At 39.0% G+C, this 14,087-nt stretch overlaps 1 protein-coding gene across 1 annotated transcript in view; it reads left to right on the forward strand.

Annotated features, from left to right (window-relative positions):
* ABI3BP (ABI family member 3 binding protein) overlaps positions 1–14,087 on the forward strand; it is a 416,270-nt gene that overhangs the window by 351,108 nt on the left and 51,075 nt on the right. The gene's annotated exons all lie outside the window — the stretch shown is intronic.

Consider the following 14,087-nt stretch of genomic DNA (forward strand, 5'->3'; position numbering starts at 1 on the left):
ATCTGTGTGTGCCTTTGTATGTATATATCAGGGCTCAAAATGAACCATGCTACTTAAAAGCCTAAAAGTTACTCAACACTACATGTCTTGAAGATCCATGGGACACACACCAAGAATGAATTTCTACTTGCTGGGACTTAATTTTTACTTATCAATGACTCATCAGTGGGAAAGTGGAAATTTTGAGCCCTGTGTATATATTTATAAGATTATATGGAGTCTCTGTAACTTTCCTTGTAACATGTTAATAATAAAAGGTTAAATTTTTTAGAATATATATATATATATATATATATATATATATATGTATATATAATATTGTCCAATGCTTGCACTCCTGTAAAATTGTAGATATAGCCCGGTGCTTGTCAGCAGAATTTATAGAGATCAAATGTAGGAAAAGCACTCCAAGGACTTCTTTCAATGTTGAAAATAAATAACTAAACTTTATACGGCAACTGCCATGAAAATCAACATTTCAGTCCTGTGTCAGGACTTTCGTCAGGATAACAGTGCATTGTAATTGTTACAGAATATATAGCAAAATTACGCAGTTCTAATCAAATTAAAATCAAATTTCAGTACATAAGAAACACCTGATGCTTACCCCTCGGCCCACACCCGGTCTACACACTGTGAATATCATACTGCTAATGGTATATACATAATAACATATTAGTCGTGTAAATAGTCGTGTAAATAGTCGTGTGGTTACTAATTTTGCCCTACCCACCAGCGCTAAAACGAATTGCAAAAAATGACCCCTGGGATTATTCTACGCCCTTTCACCCATGCCCAGAGCTCTAAGCCAACAAGCTGGACATATAGTGTCCCCTTAGCTGGGCTGTGGAGGTTTAGCTCTGGACACCATACAACCAGTACCCATTCTTATTATAGGGCCGAATACCCCATATCACTTATCTGGATGTATCTGGTGTCTTTATATGGACTAATATGTTATTATGTATATACCATTAGCAGTATGATATTCACAGTGTGTAGACCGGGTGTGGGCCGACCAGTCTTGCCGCATTGCCACACTATTTGGTAGTTCTATACTCTGACCAATACCTTGCTTAATATACAGGCTGCAGTGCATCTTTATGCTTATACCACTGGTAGCTATTTTGCCTTGCCTAACTGTCACACTGTTAAGCCTAATACCCCTATCACCTATCTGGATATACTTGGTGACTGTATGTGGATCGTTATGTTATAATGCATATACCATTAAGCAGTATGTTATATATAGTATGTATACTGAGTGTGGGCTGACCGAACTCGCCTTATTGCCACACTACTAGATATCTTTATTTTCTTGCCATTTTCTTGCTAAATTATTATGTTGTAGTGCATCTCTATGTGCACACCACTGGTAACTATTTTGCCTTGCCTTATTGTCACATTGTTAGGCAGTTGTATATACATGTCACCAAGACCTTGCTCAGTAATCATACTGGTGTGTAACTACATGTTTATAGCACTGGTAGCTGCTTTGCCATCTGAATATGCCTGTACCCCTGCCTCCTGTGTACAGAACTGCCCTGCAACCCGATCGGTTCACAATCGGCAGGTTGCCATGACAACGGGTAAACTAACGCTGTCTCGACAGCGTCTGGACAGCTGCTGCATACATGATACAGAATCAATTTTGCCTGCGATTTTCTGGCGCCCAGGGAGATCGGTACACAGGCTGAGGGGTAAGCATCAGGTGTTCCTTATGTACTGAAATTTGATTTTAATTTGATTAGAACTGTGTAACTTTGCTATATATTCTGTAACAATTACAATGCACTGTTATCCTGACGAAAGTCCTGACACATGACTGAAACGTTGATTTTCATGGCAGTTGCCGAATAAAGTTTAGTTATTTATTTTCAACATTGAAAGAAGTCCTTGGAGTGCTTTTCCTACATTTGATCTCTCTCTCTCTCTCTATATATATATATATATATATATATATATATATATATATATATAGATTATACATACAGGTAATACTCGAAAAATTTGAATATAGTGCAAAAGTTCATTTATTTCAGTAATGCAACGTAAAAGGGGAAACTAATTTATGAGATAGACGCATTACATGCAAAGCAAAATAGTTCAAGCCGTGATTTGTGAAGTGCGGTGATTATGGCTTACAGCTCATGAAAACCCCAAATCCACAATCTCAGTAAATTAGAATATTGTGAAAAGGTGCAATATTCTAGGCTCACAGTGTCCCACTCTAATCAGCTAAGTAAGCCATAACATCTGCAAAGGGTTTCTAAACCTTTAAATGGTCTCTCACTCTGGTTCAGTAGGAATCACAATCATGGGGAAGATTGCTGACCTGACAGTTGTGCAGAAAGCCATCATTGACAACCTCCATAAGGAGGGACAGCCTCAAAAGGTAATTGCGAAGGAAGTTGGATGTTCCCAAAGTGCTGTATCAAAGCACATTAATAGAAAGTTATGTGGAAGGGGAAAGTGTGGAAGAAAAAAGTGCACAAGCAGCAGGTATGACCGCAGCCTGGAGAGGATTGTCAGGAAAAGGCCATTCAAAAGTGTTGGGGACTTTCACAAGGAGTGGACTGAGGCTGGAGTCAGTGCATAAAAAGCCACCACACACAGACGGATTCTGGACATGGATTTCAGATGTCGTATTCCTCTTGTCAAGCCACTCCTGAACAACAAACAACATCAAAAGCGTCTTACCTGGGCTAAAGAAAAACAGACCTGGTCTGTTGCTCAGTGGTCCAAAGTCCTCTTTTCTGATGAGAGCAACTTTTGCATCTCATTTGGAAACCAAGGACCCAGAGTCTGGAGGAAGAATGGAGAGGCACACACTGCAAGATGCTTGAAGTCCAGTGTGAAGTTTCCACAGTCTGTGTTGAGTTGGTGAGCCATGTCATCTGCTGGTGTTGGTCCACTGTGCTTCATTAAGTCCAGGGTCAATGCAGCCGTCTACCAGGAGATTTTGGAGCACTTAATGCTTCCTTTCGCAGACGTGCTTTATAGGGATGCTGACTTCATTTTCCAGCAGGAAACCTGCCCACACTGCCAAAAGCATCAAAGCCTGCTTCAATGACAGTGAGATTACTGTGCTTGATTGGCCAGCAAACTCACCTGACCTGAACCCCATAGAGAATCTATGGGACTTTGCCAAGAGAAAGATGAGAGACATGAGACCGAACAATGCAGAAGAGCTGAAGCATCCTGGTCTTCTATAACACCTCAGCAGTGTCACAGGCTGGTAGCTTCCATGCCACACAGCATTGAGCCAGTAATTGCTGCAAAAAGGGCCCAAACCAAGTACTGAGTCCATATACTTTTCAGAGGTCCGATATTGTTCTATGTACACTCCTTGTTTTATTGATTGCATGTAATATTCTAATTTACTGAGATTGTGGATTTGGGGTTTTCATGAGCTGTGAGCCATAATCATCGTACTTTAGAAAAATCACGGCTTGAACTATCCTGCTTTGCATGTAATGCGTCTATCTCATATATTAGCTTCCCCTTTTACGTTGCATTACTGAAATAAATTAACTTTTGCACGATATTCTAACTTCTCGAGTGTCACCTGTTATATAAGCCTCACTAACATATATGTAAGAAAGGTGGAACTGGATGCCTTGATTTGTGACCATGGGTCTACTATTGTCCTCTTCCAATTTTTGGCAATAGCCATTTTGAAGGCCATCAAAGCCTGAATTAGAGGATCCCTCTTATCTCTAGTTAGTTGCGGTAAATTCAGGTGTAAAAGCAGATTGTCTGGGGTCCAGGAATGGGTTATATCTAGTAATTTATTTAGATGGTCCATAAATTGAACCCATGCTTCCTTGATTGGTGCACACTCCCACCATATATGTACTTCGTTTGCTCCCTCATTTCCACATCTCCAGCATCTAGATGTCCCCTCTTTTGCAAATTTCTGAATCTTATTGGGAGTCATGTACCATCTATTTAATATTTAAAAATGTGCTTCTCTAATATTTAGGCAATGTATCGTGGAGTAAACTGATTGTAAAGCCTTGTACCATTCCTTTATATCAATTTTTATTGCCAGGTCTCTTTCCCATTTGCTTTTAGCTATAGGGTATACAGTTTTTGTCATTGTTTTTATAATCTCAACACATCTAGTTAGTATTTTAGTATTTTTCTCTGAGTCTATCAGAGCATTTAATTTAAATAATGAGATGGAGCTCGTATTACTTCCAAGGGCGCTTTGCAAAAAACTTTTAATTCTAATGTAATTAAATGATTGTGAGTAGGGAATACCATATATTCTGCGTACCTCTGCAAAGGGCATCGTCTTCCCCTCCACTAATAGGTCCGCTAGTTTTTTAACACCCAATCTAATCCATTCAGACGTATCCATGTTTTCCATCCAAATGTCTAAATTTTTAAATGTCAGAGCAGGTAAAACTTTATTTTTCAAGTCAGAGAGTTTTTTAAAATGTAGCCAAAACTTTAAAAGCGATCTAGTTATCAAATTGTCCGTCCCGCATCTTACATTTTTGTTTCTACTATTCTTTCCTATGGGCCACATTAATCTGACGTTATTATATGGATCTGTAATATTTGCCCCTTCTATTTTAAACCAATCTTGTGAGATCGGGTGCTGCTTGATTAAAGGGAGAGTATGCATCAACTGTGCCGCTTGGTGGTACAAGAAAATATTTGGAAAACCAATCCCTCCTTCCTTATACTTCAGGTATAAGAGATCCTGGCCTATTCTAGGTCTCTTGTCAGACCAAATATAATCCCTAAATATCTTGTTCACATGTCTAAGCCGTTGGGGATGCATCTGTAAAGGAATCATCCTCAATAGATAAATAAACTTGGGGAAAACATATGACTTAATAAAATTAACCCTTCCCCACCATGATAACTGCAAGGCGTTCCATTGTTTCAGAGAGTGAGTACATTCTCTAATAAGGGGGATTACATTGGCCTTCATTGTATTCTCTGGATCCTTCACTATGTTAATTCCTAGATATACAAATCCCTTTTGTTCCCATTTAAAGGCAAAATGTTTTAGCTGTTGCAATTCTTTTTTTTTTCCATATAGAAGGATAATGCCTGTGTTTTTTGAACATTGAGTTTATAATTTGACAGGTAACTGTATCTTTCAATTACTTGCATAGCAACTGGAACTGACTTACTTGGGTTGGTTAACGTTATCAAAGTATCATCGGCATATTGACTTATTTTAAAATCTTTGTCCCCTTTTTTAAACCCAGTTATATCGATATTATTGTGTATTTCATATGCCAAGGGTTCAGCCGTTAGGATATATAGTAGAGGAGAGAGAGGACAGCCTTGACGGGTGCCATTTGATAACATAAACCACTCTGACTTAATCCCCCCTCCAGCTATCCTGCTAGATTGTGAAGAATAGCAGGCCATTATTGCCGAAAGAATCTGGCCGGCGAATCCAAAGGCTTTTAATGTTGAGTACATAAAATTCCAACCTACCCTATCGAATGCCTTTTCTCCATCTAAGGCCATCACTAGGAAAGGGATTTTATTCTCATGGATCTTAGTGAATATATTTAATATCCGCCTAATATGATTCGAGGATGTCCTGCCTGGTATGAACCCCACCTGATCTTCAGCAATCAAGAAAGGAGTTATATTCTTGATTCTATTCGCAATAATTGAGGCATAGATTTTATAATCATTATTTAATAAGGCAATAGGTCGATAATTAATTATTTCTTCTGGATTTTTATTGTTTTTTAAAATAGGGGTAATATTAGCTTCCAGCATTTCTTTGGGTAATTTGCTGGTATTAATCGCTAAATTATAACATTCTGCCAACCCCTGGGTCAGTCTATCCTTATACGTTTTAAAAAAGAAATCCGTGAACCCATCTGGGCCTGGCGCCTTGTTTTTTTTCATAGTATCTATCAAGTCAGAGACTTCTTGCAGAGATATCTCTGCATTTAATTGATCTAATTGTAGCTCGTTAAGTCTAGGGATATGAATACTCCGGAGATAATTGTTTATATCCTCTTGGGGTGCTATCGTCGGTAAGTTATATAAATTATAATAATAATCTCTGAATGCCATTCCGATTTTCTTGGGATCTAATATGGTATCGTTTCCCTGTTTTATTTTTGTAATTAGTTTATTTTTTTGTTGATTCTTCACTTTATTGGTGAGGATCTTATCTGCCTTATTGCCCCTGTAGTAATAGTTCGTTCTCATAGTCTGTAAATTTCTGTTTATTCTAAACAGCAAAATTTCATTAATTTTATTTTCTATGGTCCTAATCTGATTTGACATAATTCTTCCGGGAGCATCGATATTTTCCTTATGGCATTCGCTCAATTCAATATATAAACTAGATAGGGATTCTTGTCTGTTTTTCTTCTCTTTAGCTTCAATACTAATTAGATGGCCCCTAATAACGCTTTTAAATGCGCACCATTTTATGTCAGAAGGCACTTCATTATTATCATTCTCCTTCCAGTATATATCTATCTCCTTAGCAATCTGTTCCCTATTTACTTTAGAAATTAATAACTTATTATTTAATTTCCAATCTGATCTTTGCTTTAAAATATTATTCTTTAACTGTATTTTGACCAAATTATGGTCCGACCACGTGACTGTACCTATATTTGTGGATTGCACATGTTCCAGTAAGCTACGATCTCCAAATATGAAATCTATTCTTGAGTATGAACAGTGCGTCTTACTGAAACACGTGAAATCTTTCTCTGAGGGATGAAAAATCCTCCAATAATCATAAAGCCCTTCGTTTTGAATAATATTGCGGAATTTTTTTGCCAAGTTAATAGCATTTCTAGAGGGGCTTTTAGTTCTTTCTGAGCTTCTATCTAGGTTAGGATCGATTGTTAGATTAAAATCGCCCATAACAATAGTACATCCTTGCTTAATTTTCTCTAATTGGGCAAAGAATTTGTATAAAAACGGTATCTGAGAGGTATTAGGGGCATAAACATTCGCAATTGTATATAATTGATTTTCTATTGTGCCTATAAGAATAATCCATCTGCCCGTTTTATCCGTTTTCACATGCTTTATAGAGAAGTTTAGTGCAGATGAGAAAAAAATACCTACTCCCCTCTTTTTTTTTATCTTTATACGAGGAGCAAGCTAACATAGGAAAATCTTTAGAGCTAAATTTTATCTTATCAACTCTCCGCCAGTGGGTCTCCTGTACCCCTACAACTTGCGCATTTTCTTTTTTTTGCACGTTCAAATAATAGTCTCCTTTTTTGTGGAGAGTTTAAACCCTGTGCGTTTATTGAGACAACATTAATCATATATTTCTGATCTTACTTTTTTCCTTCTCTTTCCATATTCTATTATCTTATCTTCTAACTTATGTAATTGAGTTTTGTATTTCCTAACCATCTGTGTCAACTTATGACAAACCAAACAACATAAATCACAAACAAAGCACACTAAATGTGCATTAGTCATCCCTTAAGGAAGTGTGGATGGTCCTGTGAATACCCTTTTTCACAGAGCCTCCAAATAGATCCTAATCAGGATCAATATTTTGATGCTGAACTGCCCTCTTTGGGGAGTATTTTAATCATATTACGTTAAGTTGCCTTTTGAGTAATTTTAAAGTAGGTAATCCTGGTTATCCCGCCGTTATAAGACTTCATAAAGTGGGGGGGACAAGGGGAGGAAAAAAAAAAGGGTCTATTTCCTTCATCAAAAAATCAGATCTTTGTATATACTCCATTTACAATCATTTATCCTTCTCTAGGCCTCTACTATCATCCCTATTTCATTCTATCTGTGGCCAATATCAATATCTATCAATCCATATAAATATCTTGTGATCGGCATTAACTTCAATTTGTGCATCCACCCTTATATCCCGTGTACATTATAAGAAAAAAAAAAAAAAACCAACCATCTATCACATCAGTGAGTATCTTCCTCGTACTTAACTTTGTCCTATTGCCCTTTCTTTCCATTACAACCCTTTCCCTTTGGTGTACTCATGTGTTTCATTTTTTATATCTTTAAATCTTCAAACTTTACAAATATTAAGTGACCTCGTTTAAGTAAGTTCTATGATTCCTCTTTTTACTCCCCTTACCCTTTTGTTTCCCCTTTTTCTAAAATACACATAATCATTGCAATACATCTATGTTTCATTTGTTCCTTCTATACTCCATTTATCCTCCTAATACCATTGGTGATTCATATCATATAAAGTGTCCAGTGTAATATCTATCACCTCAAGAATATCTGATTTATATTTTTAGAGTTACAATCACCTTCATTTTTCCCTACCCATCCCCTTCTCCCCCTTCCCCTCCTCCCCCTTCCCCTCCTCCCTTTTCTCTTCTTTGTCCCTCATCTTCTCCTCTCTTTCCCTGTTATGCCTTCTGAAGATGTCTTCTGGATTGGGGAAGAGAGGAAGGGAAAAAAAAAAAGTCCTCTAAATTGTAATATTTATCTTCTCCGCTTCAGCCTTTATCTCCCTCCGTTGGATTAATCTGATCAAAGTTCTGCTGTCTGAACCACTTTGAAATTGCCATCGGATCTGAAAAAGAGTAGGTCCTTGCTTCGTAAGAAATTATTAATTTACAGGGATACCTCCAGGAGTATCTAATATTCTTCTGGCGTAGAATCTTAGTATATGGTGCAAACGGTTTTCTTTTGGCCCTAGTATAGAATGAAATGTCCGGAAAAATCCAGATGTTATTATATGGGTCCTTCAGTTTAATGGATCTAACTGCTTTTAAGGCTTGTTCTTTCATTTTGTATGTCGAGCAGCAGATCATTACATCTCTAGGCTCCCCTTGTGCCACAAAATCTGGTTTCATAATTCTATGGCATCTTTCCAGGGAATTTAATGGATTTGTCATTTGTATGCCTAGTTGCACAAGGAGCTCCGTTATGTGGTCTTGCAGTGTATCATTATTGACAGATTCTGAAATGCCTCGGATTCTTAAGTTATTACGCCGAGACCTGTCTTCAAGATCTGCGATTTTGAGTTCCAATTCCGCTATTTTTTGATTTGCTTTTCTCATATTATCTTCTGCAGAGACTTGCTGAAATTCCAGAGCTTCCAATTTTTCTTCATTGTGCTTACATTTTTTTTCCAACTGTATTAACTCTGCTTTAAATTCCATGAGACCTTCATGGATCCCATTCTTAATCTTATCTAGTTGTCGTTCAAAGCAGGACTCGAGATAGGTATGTAGTTCTTCCGAACTATATTCTTTAGAGGATAGTTTCCTTTTTGGTAAACTCTTTGGCGACAAATTCACAGATTCTTTAGGTGATTGAGATGAGGAATCTGATGCACTCTGATGATCAATTTCCTGTTTCTGGGTTGACAGCGGCGCTGAAAAGGAGAGTCTCCTACCCGTCTTGCCTTCTTGTTTCTTTTCTCTGTCTCTTTTAGTAAGCTGTTTACTGTCTTGACCTTTCCTTGAAGCCATGGCGAGCAAAAAAAAAAATCTCTTTTCTCCTCTATTTTCCCCTTTCTCTCTATCCTCCTTCAGCCAGGTTTTAGCCAGGTTCACTTAGGTTCACTTAGTTGCGCTAAAATATATTATGCAGCTTAAAGCTTAGAGCAACCTAATATCTTCCTCAATCCAAATTCACTTAATCCTTATATTTCTTATATTTTACGATTCATAATTCATGATACTCCTTTATTTATTTATCTATTGTTTTACGGGAGCCCCCCTTTCCCCTTTCTTTCTCTCTCTTTTCCTCTCTTTCTCTTGCCCCTCTCTCCGCTTTCTCAGCTCTTTATATTGAATGCCGAAGCTACCGCTCTACTGAAACCCCTTGCTTGTATTGCTCCTCCCAGGTGCTTCTATATATCTTCAAAAGGATGTGCAGGAGGAGTACTTCTTATCTTAAGCAATTGACTTGTATGGTTCTTTGAATAGTATGTTTTCAGCCACTTCAAAGTATTACTCGTCCGCCCGAGTGCTATAAGTCTTGAAGTCTTAAGCTTTATAGGGCACCTTTTTATACAGCCTTTTGTGCAGCTCAGACTCTAAATATGGGGCTGCCCGTCTTCATCAGGGCCTCTACCTCCTCTGTTTCACTCCCCTAACTCCCCGAACTCACTTGTCTGTCGGTTTACGCTCAGGGGAAGCCTGTCTCCAACCATCCATGCCTGGCGTTTTAGCCGCCGGCGTTCGTGCTCTCAGGCGTTCTGGCTCTCTATCAGCTCTCCGGTCCCTCAGCGTCGGGTGTTTCTGGGCAGCAGGTGAGGCTGGGCTACGGCCAATTTTCAATTGCGGGATGCGGGTTCAGCTTTAGGCGGCTTCAGGCGGCTTTAGGCGCGGCTGCTCGGGGCTTCCAGGGCTTCAGGGGCTTCCCGCTGCTTCACTCTCCTGGGGCGTCAGCATCTCCACGAGGAGGACGTGCACGTCCGTGCGGCGCTCCCGTCCTACGTCATCGCTCCTCCCCTCCATTATTGCTCAATGTAAAATGGAAAGGGGAATGGAAAAGGGAAAAGCCTCTAATCTAAGTATTAATATTAGACAATATGAGATCTGGGATGATTGGCTAAAGGTCCTTGAGAAATAAACGCTGAAATATAAACACTGTGCTGTAATTAATTGGTAACTTCTGATTGGTAATTTCTGAAGGAGTGGAAATTTAATCTAATCTTATGTAATTTAAGGGTAGAGTTGAATAAAACAGGGTAGGATGGTCAACTTTGTTATATGTTTTCTAGTCTCTATGTATGTCCTTATTTGTACTTGTTTGTATACATTGTATGATATGTATGACATGTACGCAATGTATGATATGTTTATATGTGATGTTTATATAAAAGAAAAACTAATAATAAATAAATTTATAAAAAAAAAAAGAAAGGTGGAACTGATCAGTGATTATCTAAATCAGTTATTACACCTATATATAACATGTATCACCTATATAATGTAGAGAAAGATAGAAAAGATGTTTTCTGGCAGAGGAAATAGGGGACATTTATTTTGTATTTTACTCTCCACAATGAGTATTACAAATTGTATTTTTATATTTAGATTAGGGAATGCTGCCATTTGCTGTCAGCGTTCATTTTTCCTACTGTATCTATTTACTTCTCCAGTCATCTTACCTGTTGTGGATATTATTCCTTTACATTGAAGTTTCTCCAATCATTTACCTTACAGGTTAAGTATTGACTATTAAACTGTGATCTCAGAACCTGGCTTTCATAACTGTGACCCACGCTATACATTTACACTCAAAAACATTTACATTTACATTTTTTATTTAAATTCTAGCCAGATAAGCAGAACTACGTGAGAAGTTTGTAGTTTTACATTTCCATACACATTTGTTACTGTATGTCTTTTCAATGAACTGGGTCAATTAATTGGCATAAAATATTGGTCTTATGCACAAATACCTGACTTATTTATTATTACTCATCTGACTCTACAATTTTTCCCCTTTAAAAATATCTCTCATAATGTGAGTCTACTTTTTTACCTTCTGATTTGTATGTTTTTGTATTTTTTTTTTTTAAATCTGTGCAATACATTTCTCTGTAAACGTTATGTAGCTGTAGATCCCTTTTCCGTAAGTAAATGGAAAATTAAATTGAGTGAAGTTTTAAAAGGGATGGTGCTTCTTCAAGTCACATCCGTAATTATATCCCTGGAAAAAAACCTGGTCTACAGGGATAACCAGTGGCCACCAAGTGTTGACATTCCTTTAAATACTGCTATAAATTCGGGTGCTGCTGTATTACTGGCAAGTGACTGAAGGAACATCTCTGCTTGTATGCAGTTTATGTAGTTGTTTGCTAATGGGAATTCCATGGCCAATGTTAAGTCTACAACATTTTAAGCTGTTGTTTTGGAAGTCAACGTTTGGTCTCTGGAAAGAACGATTATATTACATGCCTCATTTTCCAGCCTGTGCATTTCATACACGTATCAATGGAACAATGTTCTGGTTCAATTAAATGTTGTTGAACTAAAGAGCTGTGTACAAGCATCCACTTTAGCCAATTCGGCACTCGTACATGGAAATTTTACTTGACATGAGTAGGAGGCAGCAGTTATTGACATATCATGCTAAATTAAACATAATATGCACTCTCTTTTCAATGTTAAATACCATTTCCATACCTATGGTATAGGATGAGTTTTGCAGTCTCCTTCCTTCTAGTAATAACTGCAGTAAGTCTTTCCCTTTCTTTTACCATTATCAACAAAATCAGGTGTTGATCACAGACACTGCTAGACATAAAGGATAAGCTTTCTTAATGAAAAACAGGAGCTATAATGGGAAAATCGGGAGGCATCACCATACAAAGCCAAAAAAAATCTCTCAAAATTTACTGCATGGTATAGAAAGTTGTATAAACAGCAATTGTGTGTATTACTGGATCAGGTAGCGGGAAGGTTACATCCGTTTTTAGGGTGATTTTGGCATTTTTAGAACTTTGTCACAATTATTAATAACCTCTAATGGCTACAATGACAACCACAACACATTACAATTTAAATACATATTCTGAAAAGACTACATATTTTGTTTTAAAAAATAGCAGCATATCGAAAACAGGGATAATTTCACTTAAAAATATTTGCTGTATTAGCAGAAATAAGCAGAACTACCGTATATACTCGAGTATAAGCCGACCCGAATATAAGCCGAGGCCCCTAATTTTTCCCCAAAAAACTGGGAAAACTTATTGACTCGAGTATAAGACTAGGGTGGGAAATGCAGCAGCTACTGGTAAATTTCTAAATAAAATTAGATCCTAAAAAAAATATATTAATTGAATATTTATTTACAGTGTGTGTATAAAGAATGCAGTGTGTGCGTATGAGTGCAGCGTGTGTGCGTATGAGTGCAGCGTGTGTATGAGTGCAGTGTGTGTATGAGTGCAGTGTGTGTGTGTATGAATGCAGTGTGTGTGAGTGCAGTGTGTGTGTGTATGAGTGCAGTGTGTGTGTGTATGAATGCAGTGTGTGTGAGTGCAGTGTGTGTGTGTATGAGTGCAGTGTGTGTATGAATGCAGTGTGTGTATGAATGCAGTGTATGAATGCAGTGTGTGCAGGGCCGGTGCAAGGATATTTGCCCCCCCCCATATGTCCTGACCTCCCCTCCTCCTCCCTCAGTGGTCCTTACCTCCCCACCCCCGTGATCCTTCACCCCCCTCCCCCAGTGGTCCTGACTCACCCCTCCCCTAGTGGTCCTTACCCTCCCCTCCCCTAGTGGTCCTTACTTCCCCCTCCCCTCCCCTAGTGGTCCTTACTTCCCCCTCCCCTCCCCTAGTGGTCCTTATCCCCCCCTCCCTCCCATAGTGGTCCTTATCCCCCCCTCCCTCCCATAGTGGTCCTTATCCCCCTCCCTCCCATAGTGGTCCTTATCCCCCCCCTCCCTCCCTCCCATAGTGGTCCTTATACCCCCCCTCCCTCCCATAGCGGTCCTTATCCCCCCCCCTCCCTCCCATAGTGGTCCTTATCCCCCCCTCCCTCCCATAGCGGTCCTTATACCCCCCCTCCCTCCCATAGCGGTCCTTATACCCCCCCTCCCTCCCATAGTAGTCCTTATCCCACCCCCTCCCTCCCATAGTGGTCCTTATACCCCCCCCCCACAGTGGTCCTTATACCCCCTTTTTTTATTATTATTTTTTTTTATTATTATTTTTTTTTATTATTATTTTTTTTATTATTATTTTTTTATTTATATTTTTATTTATTTTTCGTCCCCCCTCCCTGCTTGATACATGGCAGGGAGGGGGGCTCTCCTTCCCTGGTGGTCCAGTGGCAGTTCAGTGGGGGGGAGAGGGGGGCTGGCAGAGCTGTAACTTACCTGTTCTGCAGCTCCTGTCAGCTCTCTCCTCCTCTGCGCCGTCCGTGCAGCTCCTTCTATCAGCTCACACTGTAAGTCTCGCGAGAGCCGCGGCTCTCGCGAGATTTACACTGGGAGCTGACCGAGGTGCTGAACGGACGGCGCGGAGGAGGAGAGAGCTGACAGGAGCTGCAGAACAGGTAAGTACAGCTCTGCCAGCCCCCCTCTCCCCCTAGTCTGTATTATGGCAATGTAAATTGCCATAATACAGACCTTGACTCGAGTATAAGCCGAGTTGGGGTTTTTCA

The sequence above is a fragment of the Pelobates fuscus genome, chromosome 1 (genome assembly GCF_036172605.1).
Source record: "Pelobates fuscus isolate aPelFus1 chromosome 1, aPelFus1.pri, whole genome shotgun sequence".
Classification (NCBI taxonomy): Eukaryota; Metazoa; Chordata; class Amphibia; order Anura; family Pelobatidae; genus Pelobates; species Pelobates fuscus.